We start from the raw sequence: 20718 nt of genomic DNA, 5'->3' as shown, positions 1-20718 counted from the left end.
ACCTCGCTGTGGCGTAATTGGTGGGTTGGGTAGAGAAAAGGCTCAAGTAGGTAGGGTTACTTACTAGTATGCTTCTTGACTTTGTTCATACTTGGGCAAACTGCTGAAGGTGTCGCTGGGGAAAACATTTCATTTTGGTGCTTGTGCAAACTTGGACAGACTGCTGAAGGGGCAGTTGGGGAAAAAGTTTCATTTTTCTCTGGATGGCACAGTGGTGCAGTGGTAGCGTTGCCGCCTCACCCTCACAGCAAGGGGTTCTCCGGTTCAATTCTCAGCTGGAGTGCCATCTGTGCAGATTCTGCATGTCCTCCCTGCTCTCGTGTGGGTTTCCTTCAGGTACTCCAGTTTCCTCAGACGTTATAAAGACATGCGTCTGGAGTGTTTCTCCCCAGGCCTCCGCTGAAAATTGGCTTTATTCCAAGTCGGACTTTCCCGGTTAACAAATGTTAAATAAAATAAAAAATGTTGGTGCCTCTGCAAATTTGGACAGACTGCTGAAGGAGTCAGTGGGGGAAACTTTTCAATTTGGTGCTTGTGCAAATTTGGACAGAGTGCTAAAGGGGTCATTGTTCTCTGGCACATCAGTCACTGAGGAGGATTGAAGTCATAATGGCATACATTTGAGTTTCAGACTTCATATCCTTCAGAAAAATGCATGCTAACACAAATCTTGTTATTCTACCAACTAAGTTTATAACAACAATATTTAAAATATGTCCCTATATTTTGGGCCTTAGTCCCCCCTATTATTTTAGGTTCTGTCCAGACTGCCTGTGCCAAGAGACTGCAAGGTATGAATAAATATCAATTTACAAGCACAATATAAACTATGATTTGCCTTTGTGACAAGGGAACACTGAATTTTAAGAGGAACTGTCCTGTATGAAAAGGACTGCCTAAGTTCTAGGAACTGAAATAATTTGTGGAATGCATGCCACTAATGTCAAGGTCTGGAATTAATAATTGAACATAGTTCCGTAAGAATAGTGTGTGTGTGTGTGTGTGTGTTCACCAAATATTGAAGTATTAGAAATGTACTGGGTAGAATAAATTAATAACTAAGATGGGGAGAAAGGATATCGTCAACTGAGGATTTATAACTGGAGATGCTAGGTGGGGGGGGGGGGTCTTTGGCCTTTTCAGTTTACTCTCAAGTCTCTCATGTTTGAAGAGCTGGCTGTGTGATAAAACACAGTACATTACAACTGTTTTTTTTTTTTACTTTTTGTCTTATAAATAAGTGTAAATGAAAATGTATGTTGTAATCATGTGACTGTTCTGGTAAACCAAAAGATACTGGGGGCTCTCAAAAAACTTTTTATAAGTAAAATGTCAACAGTTTAACCATGGTGTGAGCCTCCCTCCTAATTCAGTAGATGTACCACATTTTACTCATCTGGTCACACTGTGCAAGATAATGTAGTATTTCATATTTTGAAGATGTAAGGTTGAATATGCCTGCAGTATCTTTAATTCTTTTGCTTGCTGGTTTTATGTACGGTGTTGCAAACCTGTTCTTACCTGTATTTCTTAATCGCTTGATACTGACTGATGTTGACAGTTTTTTTTTTTTTTTTTTCAGGAGTGGGGGTTGCTTTGCTTCCACATTCATAGTCTTGGACCTGTGCAATTTGAATTGTTTCTCCTGACAGCACCTAATATATAAAGAACTGGGTATGTGTTAGAACAATATAAAGTAATATTTTAACCACACAGTGAGCTCCCACTACGTTATTAAATGTTTCACATTTTGCCTAAGCTATTTGTTAAATTTGTTTGAGTGGTAGTGTAACGTCCACAGTTTGAGGATGGAAAGTTGACTACAGCTGGAGTTTCTTTACTTTTTTTGCTAGTTGGAACTATGGAAATTATAGTAATGCCAAACCATATTAAACCGTCTGAGAATGAAGAAGCCTCACGTTAAGAATTTAAGGATATGTAGTTTTAGTCATTAAAACTACAATTTCTTATGGCTCTCTGCTGGGACTTGTTTATACACAGTTATAACAGTATTCAGAAAATAATAACTGCATCATTTAAAATACCGCACATCCAAAAAAGTACTGACTCTCAACTCTCCTGACTTTTACAGAATGTCCTCAGTTTTGCTTTAAATGCTTTTCCTGTCCCACATGACATTTTATTTTTGATTTTATGGTAAATCATTTGCTCAATTACAGTCAGTGGTGCCAGTCATTAGAATTTTATACTTCTGACCATTCTTCATAAAATACATACTGATGCAAAACATGTCCTTTTAATTAAGTGAATCAGATTAGTATTTTAAAATGTTCCTGATTTTATCCCCCCCCCCAATTAATTTTGTCGGTGTCTAGAATAAATGGTGCTACCCCAAAACATTCAAATCTAAATTGGAGATATTTCGGCAAACTAGAAACAGGGTGCTAGATAGTTCATGTTGCCACACTTGCTTGTTACGGTTTTTTGTCTTTATCAGTGTTGCTTTTCTTAAAAGGGGCTGGAAAACTAACAGAGGTTTGTTTGCAAAATCAGTAGGTGAACAGGCAGCACACTTGCCTTTGCTACAGAAGGCTGTGGGTTCTATTTCCACACCAAGTACATGGATTCATTCCCCAATACTAGCACTGCAGTGCAGCGTAAGAGTGGTGCTGCACTACTGTGTCATCCTTTGAATGAGATGTCAAACCAATGCCCCACTGAGACCCCAAACGCTAAGTTGGTGAAAGCTCAGGTGGATGCAAAAGTTCCCATGGCACTTATCAAAAAGATTTGGGGAAATTCCCAGGTGTCCCTGCAAATTTCCCCTAGTCCGTATAAATACCATTTTAGGTCTCACTTGAAAAGAGGCTGCTGGCCTAGTAGACTAACCTATACAATAAAAAATATAAATAAATCATGTCTGCCACTATATCTCAGTTATTTCAGTATATCTTTGTAATTTGACTATTTTATTGCTGTTATCAGAATCACTGAGTGAGCATGGTTGTTATATCTCAACTGATCTGCAACTGTAAAAGGATCTTGGAAGTTTTTATCAGAGGCCTCTTCCAGCCCCCATTACACAAGTTGTGCTAGAAATAAGAGAATCATTTTTTAACTTCCATGTAAATAGAACGGTGGTAGTGTGAGTCGCAGGCATCTTGAATAGCTTCTCAAAAGTATTTTCATTTTTACATTTTTGCTTAAATTCCTGTGATTTGTGTTCTCAGATTAGCAGTTAACTGTAACACTAGTGCTCAACAAAATAAACTAGCTGAACTGCATGTTTTAAGATTTGTGCAGCGGTAGCGTTGTCGCCTCACAGCAAAAGGTTCTCCCATTCGATTCTTGGCTGGAGTGCCTTCTGTGTGGAGTCTGCATGTCCTTCCTGTGGTCGAGTGGCGTTCAAAAGACATGCGTGAATGGGCAAGCCTTCGTTGAAGGTTGGGCGTCGGGCTGGCACCTCGGCACCGTAAAAATCTATTGCCAATCAATAGCGGACTGGAGTTCTGCTGTGGCGACCCCTAACTGGGAAAAGCCGAAAGAAGAAGAACAACAGTGCTGACAGACCCTCTCCCATATTCTTCCTGAGTTGTCAAAACTATCACTGTAATCCAGGATCTGTTAATTGACCACTTTTGCTTCTACTTCAATGAACTTTTAACAGATATTTAAATTACTTTGCTATTCACCAGTGTCTGCAGTGAGATGATGTGGGTTTTATCCTGAAAGTTGCCAAAATGTGCTGTATTTGTTTAAAAATTATTTCCCATACAACGCAGCACAAAAATAAGTCTTACTTTCTGTTCTTGAATTTGAGTTAGATATATTTTTTTTTTTTTTTTTTTGTTTTTGCGACAAGGATGTTTTTGTGCATGACATTTTCCCAGCCCTGTTGTATTTGTAACTATACCTTTGTTGGGACTACTTCTAAAGCTACGGGCAGTAATGCTCCAGGTACTGTTCCGATTCCACCACCTAATGAGTATTTTAACAATGACAATTTAACTGTCTGGCTACATAACCAGCGTGGATTTAATATTTCCACAAATAATGATGATTCACCACAGGATGGTGATTCCTATAGTGTTAAATTAGATAAATTGCATAAATGTATGTACAAATACAAAATGTTATGCATTGAAAATTCGTATCTTACAACCTGCATTAAGCACAATATTGTACCTAAGGGGCTCAGGGTTTGGAAATACCCTAATAATGTTGAGATAGGGACTGCATACCATAAAGACCTTATAGACATTTTTAATAGATGTGGTTTAGAAATTTTACGCATTATTAAAGAAAACACTAAACAGTTAGCTGACCTTGAGGATGAAATTGTTGCTTTAGATAATTTTATCAAACATGATTTGTTCTTGAAATAAAACAGGAAAAAGACAAATATTTTAATTTAAGGTTAGAAATAGATGCAAAATGTAAAACGCTAGAGCAGAGGAAAATTAATAAACTTAAGAGGGACTTGGATGAATATAAAACAATGCGAATTACCCATCACCACCATTCAGGGAAGCACATAATGTCAAAACCAGACTGACTACATGAGAGGTAATAATTATAAAGGTCAATATAAAAATAAAAACACAGAATGGGTTTTTGAGGACTATGACAATGAATTTCCCCCATTAGAGGACCTAGAGTTACCATATAATGTTCACAGAAAAGGGCAATGCCCTCAGAATTTTCAGAGAGGGAGGAAGAAGGGAATACCCTCTATACCCCCACCACCACTGTTCCCCCACTCACTAGTCCTTTAACCCTTTCTGCATCTTTTACTGAGAGTGACACCAATGGTGATACTGAGATCTTACATACAGGTACTACACATTCCCTCAATAATTTTTCTATTTACAATTTTAGCAATATCATTTTAAATAAGGGACACTTTGATCTCCTCAGTAAGGGATTTAAATTCATTCCAAGTACTCGAGGAGACCTAGTTAAAACCATTATTGATATGAAGCTGTTTCTTAGGAAAATTAATTTGAAAGCTACTTTACCTCCAGCACCATCTAACACTGAACAACCACAAGGTGGCCTTACAAGACGTAGCATTTACAACCCTCCGCTTCTCCCACAACTGAAAACCTTGAGATGGTATTGGAAAATGGGATTCGTAAAGAATTTAAACAACAACATTTAAAGTACAACAACAAAGGAGGAATATGCAACACTAGAAGAATTAAAGAAGAACACATCAATTAGAATCATGAAACCAGATAAGGAGGAGGAGTAGTTATAATGGAGAACATTATATCTGAAGGAAAAATGAACAATATTCTTCGTGAAGAAACCAAGTATAGAAATGTTTCCATGGATGAGGTTGAAGTGGCTTATCAAAAGATAGACATGGCACTTGATCACATGATTATTGAAGCAACAATAAACAACAACATGCATAAGTTTCTATCAGTGCCTAAACCAAAGGTTCCAATTATATTTGGTATTCAAGGTCCACAAGAATGTAGCGACCCACCACTCAGACCGATCGTGGGCTGACTGCTCAAAGACGCTGCCTATGGCCAAATTTGTGGACAACAAGATCAAACATATTTGCAATAACTTTAGTCACATTCTGAAAGACTCATGGGACCTACTTAGGAACATTACATCTACCCTCTATTCGAGAATTTAATTTTGTTACCATTGATGTGGTGGACCTTTTTACTTGTATCCCACACAATGAAGGAATGAGGATCTTTGAGGACATTATTTTTATGGACAATACCTTGACACACATAGAAAAGGTTGCTGTAGTGGGACTTATGGACAACATTTTGAAAAATAACTTTCTAACATTTAATGGAGAATTTTTCCAGCAAACAAAAGGGGTAGCAATGGGGTGCACCCACTTATGCTAACATAGTCCTTGCAGGTTGGGAATTGAACTACATTTTGAATTCTGAATTCGACAATATTGGTCCTTATATATATTGTTATCTTTTGGACTGGGGGTAGTGACCAACTATCTCTCTTTTTGGAGTATATCAACCACACTACCTCTTTTTTGAGCTTTACACACACAAGCTCGGTAGACAGACTTCAATACTTGGATGTGGAGGTCCAAAAGAACAAAATTTCTAAAGATTTTGAGACCAAAATATTCGGAAAAATACGTTCTGCAATTCCTACCTACACTTTCTTAGTGCACACCCCCACTGCAAAGAAACATTGTCAAAGGACAATTTGTTAGAGGTTGTCGAATGACAAGCAAGGAAGATTTTATGTGGAATGTAACACGCTAGAAGCCATGTTCCTCGCTAGAGGATACCCACTCGAGTTCATAAAAACATTAGAATGGAAGTTGAACAACACAGAAAGACCAAATTTAAACCCATAAAAGGATGTCTAAATGACAAAGCCTTAAGTGAGCACACCACTAAGAGTCAGACAAACATCAACATAAATCATACCCCAGTTGAATCTGACTATCAATCAGCACTTATCTTGGAATTTAATGGCTTCAACTCCAAGATAAAAAGCATGATCCTCAATGAGTGGGAAAAATTCATCTCTTTCTCAGATATACCGAACATAAAAGGAAAAACACCAAAATGGTATATAAAAATGCACGTAGCATAAAAAGTTTTAGAGAACAATCTCAAAAAGATCCTCATCACTACTTGGAGAGGGCATGCCTTAATAACACCTCATATGGAACATTTCATTGTGGGCACTGTAAACAATGTCCCTATATTTCCAACAAGAGAGAAATTTACATTGAAATAAGGGACATTAATATATATAGCACTGGTTCATTCAACTGTGAGTCCCAGGAGTGGTTTACCTTGCAATGTGTACAAAATGCAGTTCGTTATGTTGGGAAAACAGAAAGAGTATTGAAGTTATGAACATTTATATGAGATACAAAAGCAAAGGACACCAATGCATTGTACAAACACACAAAGAACTGTAAAGAAGCCACATTCTCCTTTTTTGTTTTAGAACAAGTTAAAAAAGAAATAAGAGGAGGTCCCTGGGAAGAATGGCTTGAATACAGGGAACTGTATTGGCAAATTTTATTAGAGGCCAACAAATCACCAGGCTTAAATGAATGTATCTCAATTATTCCAGCTCTCAAACTGAGATCAATTCAAGTTTGAAACACATTAAGTAGTTCTATGAACAGTAGAGGGCACTGTTGTCTATGCTTTTGTTTTTTATGTACCTACTACAATTACTGTGCACATAAATACATTTATCAGTTTTAACCTAACAGCTTCATTATATTGTGGGTTCTAGAAACCTAATTGACTACAATATTTTTTAATCAATACCTCTGCTTTTAAATACTGTAATTATTTTAAAGGAAAAGTTTTTACATATTTTATTAGATGATTTTAAATCACTCACAATTTTATTATAATGAGCTCCTCAGACTGTCACTATTTTCATTGGTTTTAACTTAGATGCTTGAATGTTATTGGTCCTTTTAAATGTATTGGCTTATATAATGCTTAATTAGTTAATTCATTTTGTCTGATGAAGTCTAAGCTACAGGCTGCATGTACTGGATGTGTAATAGCGTTTACGAACTTTGTGATCTAGTTTTGGACGTTTTATACTTTGAATAAAGTGCGGATTGTGTGCGCTGTCTCTGGATTCCTTTTGTTATACCTTTGACTTGTTACACTGTAGCACACCTGAACTTTATCCAAATCATAATCCTTGGGTACTGCAAATCAGTATTTTTGTGTTGTGAACACTGCCAGGATTTGTAGGATTACCATTCACTTCTTAATAGGGAAATGGATCAGTTGTTAGCAAGTTTCAACTATTCTATACTTTATTAGTAAGGTGTTTTTGAGTATTGTTTTCAATGTGCCCTAGGGGACTCTCTAACTACTGTGCCCCTGTTGTGCCCTGGCATAAAAAGGATCCTGAAGCCGCCACTGCTTTCGACACACTTTACTGTCCATTACATTAAAACTGGAACACAGCACCAAATAAAAAGGAACAGCAATTCACGTGGCAACATTGCCATGTTATAACTTAGAACTTGCAACAGAAGCCACACAAACTCCTGCAAACTGTAATGTGAACAACTATGTGAAGCAGTAAGAACATTTTTAATAAATAAACTTGCTAATCAACTAATTTAACAACTATGCAGAAGAGCAAAGGAAAACTGCGAAGTGGAAATGAAATGCCTGAAAGTGGGGGGATCAGGAACGTGTAAATAAGTGTTGAAAAGATGAGTGAAAAACAGAAAAAGCTGACCTGAGAGACCTCATACAACATCAAACAATTAAACAATGAGGAAACTATTCAAGAAAATCAAGAAAAAAAGCAAAATCTTAACACTTTTCTTGTTAAATAAATGCCAAAAACATCATGGGTCTGTTTCTCTGTTACCAGCACTTAGCACAGCAAGAGAGATCTGGAGTGTGGGTGGCAGGCAGTTGTCAACAGTCTGAGAGAACGACAGATGTAGAGCTGCCTAAATCTTATTGGCCCTAGTATTAATGTTTGATAAGGATGTATCCCTAATCTATGCATTAGAAGTATTCTCCATACAAAAGAAGAGTCAGCAAACCTTATAATAAACTACACCACTTAAGAGTACCATACTTATTTAAATACTTCAAACCCACTATGGGCAGTATTTTTTGGATATCAAATGCTCTAACTGCAACCTAGTCAATGGACGAGACGATGCACCAAGTTGCACTAACTGGTTTGCCGAGTGCCATTTCCCATTAAGAACAATTTCCCTAACAGACTTATGAATGCCATTAATTCAGAGCCATTTAAGGAAGGTTAGAGATGATTATTTCTGCAACAGACAGGTAAGGATTTTTTCCAAGTTCTCTTTGGCACAATGTCTACCAACCATCAGTCCCTCCCCATGCTAGACTTCAGCCTGTTTCCTCCTTAGGGGAGTTACACACTAGGTGTATGACAGCCATGGCCATCTAATGTGTGTGTGTGTGGGGGGGCTTATACCAGCATTCAAAGAGAGTATTTTGTATTCTCTGACACTTTTTTTGTACTGGTCCTAAACCTACCGCCGGGTGACAGAGGTAATGAGTTATCCATGTCACCACAAAGACTCAGAATGCCTTTCCCTTGTGAGTGCATGCTCCCTTACACTTGCTATTTATTTATATACTTGTTTTCTTTATTGATATTTGTTAATTCGGTGGGTGACCGGACAGATCATTTATTTTCGGCCACAACCTGGGCTTTGTTGAAGAGAATATATGCAACACAGTGCAACAACTGTAAACCAGAAACAATTATTATAGTGGAAAAGCACATGCAGGAAACTGAACACAAACTAACAAAAAAATACGATAACAGTAGTTCTGCTCAATTCTACACGTTTTTTTACCTATACATATTTACAAGAAAGACAACACTATTTACAAGTCTTAAGACTTGGAGCTCAGTTCATAGGTGTGTACTAGGCTAATGGGCCTGAGGCCTTTACAAGCCTAGCCATAGGATTATTCTGGCATATGAGCACCCTCATGTACCACTCAGTGGTATAAGTATGGCAATTTAACCACATTACTGGAAGCCATGTCAGACTGACACAACATAGCTTAACCAGTACTTCTAAAGCATACATGTTTGTTTTCCTTGTGAAGGATTTTTAGGCTTTGTACATTTCTAACATAAAATTGAGTTTTGTTCCATAAGGCAGGCCTATTTCTGGAAAAGGCTTATTTGCCTATTGATAAACCAGAATGAAGTATTATAGCTTCACTGTTATTACTTCTGGGAGAACAGTCAAATAATTTCCAGAGACACAGTGCTCTAAATATCTCTGGTCAAGAATTCTGGACAAAGCCGAAATAATTGGCGGGGGGGGTGGGGGTGGGGGTGGAATCAAAGGCCCAGAATCAGACATTATTTGTAATTCTTCTAATTCCCTTAGAAAGTTAATAGAACAGATTATGTATCAACATGTTTTATGAAGATTAAGAAATATAAATGTCTTGCATTACTGACTCACTGCAATCAGCAATTTCCAGAAAATCAAACATTATATGAGAAACGGCATAAATATCAGGGAAAATTCAGAGGTATGCTAACTGACAATTTTGATTTCAACAGTGGACAGTAGTCTAGCCTAACAATTAAAAAGCAATATGCTTAATAAATGGGTTAACCTGCTAGTAATAGGAAACTACTTGACTTCATACAACAGATTGGTATGTACCTCTCAAGACATCTGCAACAACTGGAAAGGCCACAGAAATACCTCACTAAAAAAATCACAGGCCTAAAGCAGATGCCCTATGCTGACTGCCTTAAAAAACTCCAGCTATACTCTGTCGCATATCGTCTACTCAGAGGCGATCTTTGCTTAACATACAAGGCCATGTCAAACCCAGAGTTGTTGGACATGCTACACTTAAAGAAATCCCAATCCCTCAGAGCCACATGCTCCAGGGATCTAAACCTTGTCATCACAATAAACAAAACATGCTGGAGGGATAGGTTCCTGACCCAGAGACTCCCCAGACTCTGGAATAGATTGCCCATACATGTCAAGCAGAGTGCCTCTTTGGTCCTCTTCAAAAGGAACCTTGACGATTGGATGGGAGAAAGGAAATTCACCCCGGGGATCACGTCAGTCGCCCTGCTAGACAGGGGTCCAGGGAAGTAAATAGTGTGGGAAGAAATATCCAGGGAATTGGTATGGCTAGGCTTGTATAGGCCCTAGGGCTGATAGCCTAGTACCAACCTATGAAGATGATAACCTGACATCTGTATGAATGACTGCCAGTTCTGTGAATGCTGATAGATTAATGTGCATTTCAGCAATTATTTGCACTATCACTATGTTTGCATGTATGCCAACTGCAGTGTGAGCACATACATGCTGGGGGGGATGTATGGGGTCTTCCCCCTGCAAAGGCAGCAGAGGGATACTTGTCCCCAGAAAAAAAAATTCTGTGTACCTCTGAAAGTCACTTATGGCTACTGGGTTTCACATTATTGGCAGTCACTGAAAGTGCCATATATTATTCCATATGAATTGTAGAGATCATAGTGATGCTTTCTAGGGTAGGCTAGAAGGGTAAAGAAGCAGATTGGGCAGTTGAGTTTTCGTGACAGAAGTGAGGCAATGAGAGGGGAAGACCACAGTCTAGCCTGGGGATTAAGATGTTTTTTCCTAGTGTTACTCTACTGTCTGGTGCCTGCAGACATGTTACTTTCTGACAATGTTTTGGCTAAGATATTGTTCCCTGAATGACTGTTTTTGTATGCTTTATTGTACAAGATACATTACTGAGTCTAGACTTTTTACATTAGGAACAGGATTGTTCTGTGGGCCAAATAGTTTCAGGGAGAAAGTACAGCTGGGTAAGTTGCACTTACCTCTACCAGTAGATGTTTGAATTCTTCACTGCTGCAGTAGCCTAATGGGTTACTATCTTGCCAAGGATAGAGCAATAAGACATCTTCCAAAACCTTTCATCCCCTTACACACTGTCAAAGTTTGGCTGCTTACAGGCTGAGCCCTGTTTGGAGGAAGCTATATATAGAGTGAGTGTCTTCATGATTTTCTTGCCCCCAAACAAAAAACGGGGAACTCATCCTGAACAAATGAAGATATAAATAAGAAAGAAAAAATTCACTCTTATATCCCACAAGAACTATAAACAAGGTGGGTAGATGTGGGAGCAAAGAATTTGAACATCTGCTAATACAGGTAAGTGCAACTTACACAGCTGTACTTTTTTCAACATTCTCACTGCTGCAGTAGCCTATGGGTAGACTACCATATCCAACTTGGGAGGAGGAAGGTTTAAGGGTGCTATTAGTCCCTGGGGAATGATTGTACGAAAGCCTGTTCCAGATCTGGAAAAGAAATAAAAGTCTGTTGCACTTTTGATGGAGGACCAAACTGCTGCATCTAGAATGCTTCTAGAGTCCATCCCTTTCCTGTATGCCATCGTAGAATCTAGCAGAGTGCACCTTATCACTGGAATGGATTTTCCATGGTTAAAGTAACAAAAAATAATAGCAGAGGACAGCCACCTGAAAATAGTCTGTTTAGACACTGGTTGATGTTTCTTAGTCTCAGAATAGGAAACAAACAGCTGACTGGCTTTACTAAAGGACTTTATTCTGTCAGTATATAGTACCTAAGTTGCCTATGCACATCCAGTCTGCGTAGAATCTTTTCTCCTCCTTTTTTTTTTTTTTTATTTGGATAGAAAACAGAGATATATATGGCTTGATTCAATGTAAACTTTGAAACAACTTGTGGCATAAATGAGGGCTTTTTATGCAGAGTGACCCTATCTCTATGGGAAACCAGATAGGGTTCGTCTTCCATGAGAGATTGCAACTCAAATACTCTTCTTGCAGATATCAGAACAATCAGAAGAGCAGTTTTCCAGGTAATGAGCTTTACAGCAGTCTGACTGGCAGGTTCAAAGTGTGACAGTTGTTCTAGCACATAACTGAGATAGCAAGGAGGAGGAACCTGTCTACAAGGAAGTCTCAGGTGTAATTAAAACACCTTTTGGAAACTGAAAGTAAACAGAGATGAAATGGAGGAGGGATTCACAGGCAGACAGGCTGAAATGGCCACATGATGTACCTTTACAGAGGCATAACAGAGGCCAGAAGATATTAACGTGCACAAATATTTATGCACCAGTAGGGCAAAATCCCTGATAGGTCCTTTATCGTTGGCTAGGCACCAACTAAACATCTATTCCACTGGCCAATATATGATTTTGCAGTAGTGGGCTTTTTTCTTTCCTTTAGTAACTGTTGCATATGCTCATGAAAGAGGTGCCTAAAATATATCAAAATTGAATCTTCCAAGCAGTCAGTGAAGTTGTTTGATGTTATGATGTTAGGGTGTACCAAACTCCTCTTGTCTTGTGTGAGAAGATCCACTCTGTGAGGAATCTTGTAGTAATTGACCCTGGCCAACTTCATAAAAAGAGATTACCAATTTTGTCTGGGAAAGAAAGGAGTCACCACAATGAATTTTGGAGAGCTTTTCACGGTCTTCATAATTACCCTGGAAATCATTGGAAAGGGAGCAAATGCATACAGAAACATCCATGACCAAGGAAATAAAAGATCATCTGTTTTCAAGGCCTGCTTACACAGAATCCTGGAAAAGGAACTGTTTTGAAAGGAAATTACTGATCCACTTGAGGATTTCCCCATCTGGATCAACTCCTGGAAGACCTCTTCATTGAGTTACCATGTGTGACAGTCTGCCCAGCACCTGTTTAGCCTGCCGCTCTGTTTTGCTCTGACGGTATGCAAGAAGCTTGAAGAGTTAAGAAAAGTTGCAGAGCTATCAGTGTCAGCTGGCACATATGGTATGACCTGGTGTCCCCCATTTATGTACCACTTCACTGTGTTATTGTCTGGCATGATCTGTTGGGGACCTATGTCCCAGAGATGATGCAGAGACTTTATAGCACAGACCACAGCCAACATTTATTTGATATTGATGTGATATGATCTGTCTAAACTTACAGTCCTTGCACTTTTAGCCCACTGAAACTTCTCCATGTGCAAAATGAGAGGAATCTGTCAGTAAAGATTATGGTAGGGTAAGTAGAGAAAAAGGGAAGCCAGGATTGTGAGCCATCTGATCCCACCACCAATGCAGGTCTGACTTAATGAAGCCCAAGATTGGAATCTGAAACTCCAAGGGATGAGAATGTTGGGTTCTCATGTTTATGGGGTACCACTGAATATTTCTCATATGCAGCCAGGCAAAGGGAATCATGAGAATTATAGAAGCCATAAGACCTACCATCCTATCCTCAAAGAGTAGCTTGAGACTAGTGAGAAGTGTTCAGGAAAACTTCCACATACAAATCTACCTTCTCTTGAGAGGGGAAATCCTTTTGAGAGACAGTCTATCAGGCAACCTAGAAACACAATTCTGTGTGATGGAGTGAGGAAGGATTTTTGCATATTTATCTGGAATACCAGATGATATTGGAAGGAAGATACTTTTGTTAATGCGTCTGACAACTGGGAAAAGACTGCATAAATAAGCAAGTTTTCTAAGACTCAACAAGGTTAACGAAAACTACATGCCGCTCTTTCACCCTACGCACCAGATATTGCCATCCTAACCAAAACATGACTCTAAACACACATAATAAACAATAAGATCTTCCCCCAGGCTACAGTATTCTTAAGGCTGACAGGATAGGTAAAGGAAGTGGAGCAGTAGCTATATTGTACAAAAATAACCTCACGTTGCAACCACTAAACAAATCTCTGCCAAATTCTAACAATGCTGAAAAACATTTATCCAAACTTCAAATTAACTCAAAGAAACACCTAGGAATCACAGCTTGCTATACTTCAGATAATAATCTCTCCATCCTAGAGCACATCCCTAACTGTATATCTAACACCATTAATCAAGTGACCATCATTATGGGAGACTTTAAAACAGACTGATACTCATGCAATTCCCAAACACTGTCTATTACCACATCGACGGTAGTCCACTGAACACAGAAGGTGTTATAAGAGATCTGGGAACACAGGCTGACAGCAAGCTCTCTTCTGAACACCACATTGCCACTGTGGTCAGAAAGTCCTTCTATGTGGCACATCTCATTATTAAGGGTTTTGCATCCAGGAAGAAAGAGGTCATTATCTCCCTCTACTCTTCCCTCATTAGGCCAATCATCGAGTACAATGTCCCATTTGACATGTACCTCACTAGACATCTGCAACAATTGGAGAGGCCACAAAAGTACCTCACAAAGAGGATCCTAGGCCTTAAACACTTGTCCTACATGGACAGACTCAAAAAACTCCCATGAATTCTTTGTCTCATATCGCCTACTTAGAGGCGATCTCTGCTTGACTTACAAAGCCATGTCTGACCCAGCTCTGTTAGAAATGCTACATCTAAAGAAATCCCAATACCTCCGAACCACATGCTCCAGAGACCTCAACCTCATTACCACAATCAAGAGAACAAGCTGGAGGGACAGGTTCATAACTAAGAGACTTGCTCATGCTATGGAATAGACTTCCCATACATGACAAACAGAGCACCTCACTGGCCCTATTCAATAGAAATCTTGATGAGTGGATGGGAAATAGAAAATTCACCCCGAGGATCACTCCAGTGGCTCTACTCGACAGAGGCACTGGGAACAAAGGTCGGGTGGCACAATGCCAGGGTAATCCTATGGGCTAGGCTTGTAAAGGCTCCAGGGCCATTAGCCTAGTAAATACCTATGAACCTCTACGGCTTCTCGCAAATAATTCAAATCCCCACCAAAATAGACACAAGATCAAACAAGCATACTCCTAGACTGGATACTTACTAACAAACCCTCACAATCCCTACACTTTGGCTGTCTGCTTGACAGCCTTAGTGATCATATACCAACCTACCTACTCAGGAACGGTCTCAATCCACCCAAACAACTAAAGTACTCCCAAATCCGCAATATGAAAAACTTCAATTCCCATACACTTATAGCGACCCTGAAACAATGTAGATGGACTCTGCTTAAGAACCTGCCCCTAGAGTCAGCTGTGGAATATTTAAATGAAATGTTCCTTAGAATTCTTAATAACATTGCTCCAACTAGGCAAATTCAGACCAAAGCAAATTATACTTCATGTATCTCCAAAGAAACAAAAAAGATTTTCCATTAATTCTGACTAAAAGGAATGCTGGAGCCTTTGTTAATTTTTTTTTGGCCTCTTCAGAACGGGTTTATCTCACTTTGCCGAAAAGTTTATTCATCAAAAGACTATTAATTGAACTCACTTAAGTGAAAGTTCATTTCAGTGAACGATCGTTTCAGTGAATTTTTTTCTCAGGGAAAAGAAGTAGTTGGCCATCATCAGGAATTTGCCCTTTTCCCCACTATAGTCTGATCTTGGAGTTGGTATATTTAATTAGGGGGGTGTGGGGGGGTGAAGCCTCCCAGTTTGCTGAGTTTTAAATTGTGTAGTGTTTGTTACGGTCGGTAGCTGGCCCACTAGTTTCTTTCTCTTGGAGAATTTCCACTGGAATGATTGTTCGCTGAAATAGCTTTCGCTTAAGTGAGTTTGATTAATAGTAATTCGATGAGGTTGGGGGCTACCAGCTTCCCTTATAAAAAGAGTGAAGTATAGTACAGTTTGTTAACGTGGCTTATGTGGCTATACATCCAAAATACATGCACTTCATCTCAAAATGCACATCGCTGTTTGTAAATTTTGTTCTTTAACAACTTTGGGAAAGGAATGGATATTTTAAAATTACGCTGAAAATACTACATTACAGTTTATTCTGAAGTGCACTGTTGAGTAGCTACAACAATGAGAAAACACTTCTAAGCAGCAGAAAACAAACTATAGAAGAATAAAATCTGAGAGAGAGAAAGGGGTGAATATAACATGGCCTGTATGACTACCTTCCCAAAATCTGTTGTATTTGGACTCTTTGGTGAGAGCATGATCAGATTTCCAAATAAGTAATGTGTACATATTAAACAATCAAAAATGTTTAAGGAATATAGAGGATGACAACCCAGCCCTGGCACAGCTCTCATTTACTTGCTTAGGAAATTTGTATGCTCCCACTACCCTTTCCCTGAACATTCTCCTCCAATTTTCCTTTACTTCACCACATAATCTATTTACCCATCTACTCTCCCAAAAAATATATATGTATCATTTCTGCTCCATGCTTAACAAATCTTCAACACACATTCCCTTCCAACCGCCTCTTAAAGTTTTTTTAGCGCCTTCTACCACCTGTGTAATACCCTCAATTAATATCATACAGAGCCCCGTCTAACATTCCTACATCAGTTATTTCTGTACATTCCCCTTAAATCCATTTCATTCTCCTAATTATTTCTCATCATCTTCCTAATCCCATATACTTTCCTCCAACCCGATATACATACATACATAATCATCCCCCTTCACTTACTTCTCAACCAACCTTAACCTCCCTCTCTTTATTCAAACTGTTACCACACATTACTTTCCTTAATACCTTCTTCACTTGTCATAAATACAGCCAATACACCCTACCTCCTGGATTTGCTGAATTACCTCTTAGAAAATCCTTAAACATCCACCCCCCCCCCATGTTTTCTCACTGTCAAATCCATGTTACATTTATTTTCATTAATCCTTCTCTTCTTTTTTAACCACGTCTGAACTCTTTTTCTATACTATTTACTACTGTATTTTGTTTCTGCACTTCCCTCTGTTCAACTACTGTCTCCCTTTTGCGGTCTCCTGCTTCTGATAATTTACATGAATGCATTCCACACACACACACACCACTATACAACAATGGACATCTGCAGCTCTTTTGTGCCTTAACTACCGTTTTGACCCACTTCCTCTATGAACATTTATCACAAGTTTTCCGCAACTCTTTCATCCACCTATTGCTAGGTCTTACAGACAAATACCTTACAACATATAACACTCTGAGTCAATATCCACAGGTGAAATTCTACCTTATTCAGCAAGTTGAACCTTGTCAGTTCATCAACAAATGAATCAATATAAAAAGCAAAAACAGTGTCTGGCAGTCAGTATACTGAATTAAGGCTATGATTTGTTAATTAAATGCTTCCTGTTGTGCAGGGTTTTATTCTCTCATCCTCCATATGCCTACTGTGTGACGGAGTGAGTCATTTAACCACACAATGCTTTGGAGAAATTAGGCTAAGCTCCTCAATGGTCGCTCACCCCACATCCTTAATAGCTACCTATGGACCTATAAGTTAAACACTTCTCACTGACCTCCTCAAGCAAAACAGCCCCAGTAATTCAACTTCCTTAAATAATAACCTGAAACTACAAGATACAAAATTACAATACTTAGTGCAGGAGTATATGTAACAAAATAACAGATATTATGGCATTTTTTGTATTATGTTTTCCCACTGCTTTTCACCTATAAGCCCTTTTGTGATTGATCAGTCCACCATCAGGTGAGAGACAACAGCGTGAGGCTGTGATCTAGGCAGCCATCAGGGTTTTTACTGGTATGGCCTTACTCTTTCCCTTTTGTCAGAAGTGCATACATGTGAGGACCTGCTACGTTTTCCTCTGTAAGTGTGCTCATTCGTACACACATTCCATGAAGTTTACCATGTGAACATTTCTTGGCAAAGCAATGCATAAATCCCTGGCCCACATGCTGTATGGTATGCACCGTCTCCATTACATGATGACAGTGCAGTCCCCCAGTATAGGTTGGCCATTGCTGGCTGCTCATTCCCACCCTCGCCTAGCAATCCCCTCCAGCACCTGAGCCATAAAAGACAGAGTGCAACTATATCACCTATATTGTTAGTGACATTATTGTGCCATATAGTACTACTACTGTGTTCTGACTACCAGATATGATGTTTTTCTGACAAAATGAGCAGGTAAAAATAAGAAAAGAAAAACAGTTTAAATTAACTGCATTGGAGCTCATGGGTACTCTGAACACATGAAAGCAGAGATGGAGGCAGTTCTGGGTCACACATCACATCTTGATAATGTGAAAGGGTGGAATGTCTTCACTTTCTCTCCCTAAGCAAACGTAGTTCACACATTTGGGCAACAGGGTGTGAGAAAAGAAAAGGGAGAAACTGTATAAAAAAAAAGAAAAAATATACTTTCACTAAGAATAAACCTTGCCACAAAGTTTTAAAGCAGAAGGTTGGTAATCTATTTTTATTTATTTATTTATTTATTTATTTATTTATTTTAGCTTTGGAGCTTTCCAGCTAAATACACAATCTTAACCATGCTGCATAAAGTCCATGTAAGGTGATATGCGCATGGTTAATGCTGCCTGTGTGTTGTGTACAGCAGTATCATTGTGTAATTTTATGAATGGACTTACTCTGTCGCAAGCTTAGAGCCAATGAGGAGTTCAAGGCATCCCAGTGCAGCATCACATTGCTGCAGAGTGGTACTTTAAGCCCTAACCTCCCATTGCTTCTCCCACATGAGCAGCTAAGTCTGATGGGTAGATGGGCAGTGGGGACAATGGGGAGCTGTTCCACGTCGCATGAAGACTCAGCCAATGTCTCTCTCCCAATTTCTGTTTAAGACACAACCAGGGATCTATGCCTGGTGTCCTATCCTCCAGGACAGGCAAACCTATTCTTCTCATGCAGCACCTCAGACTTGAGTTGCTAAATGTACCCAGGTCACCCTCGCTGTAGTTGGAGCTTTATCCATCCACACTATGGACTGGCTTTCATCGTTGCAGGCATAACTAATGCCTACATTATGGAAGACGGCCATGGTCCACACCTAAAGTTGCTGCCTCTATCACTGATGAACTGGGCATTACCTACAGACTACTGATAAGCCTCAGAGCAACCTGTGTTGAGGAATGGGTCAGTGAGGAAGCAGTGGAAAAGATGGATAAACAATATCTCAATCAAGCTTATAACCAGAGGAGAAAGGACTAGGCCCATATATATCTGATCCTGTCTCAAGGCTCTCATCATCTTCCTGTAGTCCGAATTAATGGTCAATGACAAAGTACAGAATGACGATGCATGAAGGACTGGTGAATATAAACACATACAATACCACCTTTGATGGCAGAGACACTAATTTGTTAAGAAAGTCTATGAGGGCAGTCCTCTACCACACTCAAAACCAAATAAGAGATGCCAATGCCAGAAATAGAACCAGAATCACAATCTTGTACCTGGACGTCTTGGAGAAGGAGGGGGAATATTTCTAAAGGAGCAAGGCTTATCCTTATTCTCCCTCTGTTTTATGAGGTTCTTTGTCCCCAGTCTTGTCCTTTGCTTTAGTATGGTCTTCTCTATAATTCACAGATGGGTGGGGGGGGGGGGTTAATCTAAAGCAGTTCCTACCCCAGCACCAAATCTTCAATATTACCTTTTTTTTTCTATCAGTCATCATTCTTTTATCAAAAGCTTCACACGTTACAGCTGGTTTTCAAATGAGCTTGTCCAAGGCAAATATCATACAACGCGTATCACATGACCATGTTGTGCTCCTAAGACTGGCATTTCTTAAATCCACCGGGTTTTACCTTCCATTTCCAACAAGTCTCAATGAAAAACCAAACAGTTAGAAATCACAGAACGTATACCTGCATAAAGCAATGCTTGTGACAAAGATGGCATGACTACTAAGTTACTATCTAAAGGAGAGTTGAAGTACTACTTTGAGAGGAAAATTAAATAGAAATGGTTGGATCTAGCCTGAAAGTCAATGGAATGGTAAGGAATCAAAAGTTTCATGAGTAAGAGCGAGAAAATATACAAATAAAGGTAAATATACAGTTGAAACACACAAACGTATTTTGGGGGCCACTTCCCTGATGTGTGCTCATCGAATGGCAATAGAGATCTGGGGAAGATAGGAGTTATAATAAGTACTACGGGTAGAGAGGAGCAGTTAGGAACTGAAGATCATCAAGTCCTGAAGGTTAAAGAATACAGATGCAATCATATCAGACAAGAAAGTTACGTAATATCAGCCTATCACCTTTCGCCTTGAAAACAACATGAACTTATGGTTTAAAGCTAGTTCACTCTCCTTCTCCTCCTTGATTTTGGAACCTGAAACCACCTTATCCTTTCCATCTGTTTCACAAAAGGAGGAATGATCTAGTGAATTCATACAGTTAAAATGTGAAACAGGACAACTACAGACACAAATGAACATGGACTTTTAAAACTCAACTAAGCAGTAAGTATTTCAGAACCTCATTTTAAGTACATTTTAAAAATCAGTGTTTGAAAGGAAATTTGTAAAATATTT

At 39.0% G+C, this 20718-nt stretch overlaps 1 protein-coding gene and 1 long non-coding RNA gene across 2 annotated transcripts in view; both read right to left on the bottom strand.

Moving 5' to 3' along the window:
* MRPS28 (mitochondrial ribosomal protein S28) overlaps window positions 1-20718 on the bottom strand; it is a 1287728-nt gene that overhangs the window by 473184 nt on the left and 793826 nt on the right. The window lies entirely within an intron of this gene.
* Window positions 3811-8521, bottom strand: LOC122797016. The gene is made up of 2 exons (XR_006364024.1): window positions 7597-8521; window positions 3811-3874 (listed from the first exon to the last, which is right to left on the bottom strand). It is a non-coding gene; the product is annotated as an uncharacterized LOC122797016 (long non-coding RNA).

Source organism: Protopterus annectens, chromosome 3.part0 (genome assembly GCF_019279795.1).
Source record: "Protopterus annectens isolate FY-2018-M chromosome 3.part0, PAN1.0, whole genome shotgun sequence".
Taxonomy (NCBI): domain Eukaryota; kingdom Metazoa; phylum Chordata; order Ceratodontiformes; family Protopteridae; genus Protopterus; species Protopterus annectens.
The sequence above is the reverse complement of the archived record's forward strand: the minus strand, read 5'-3'. Positions and strand labels throughout refer to the sequence as shown.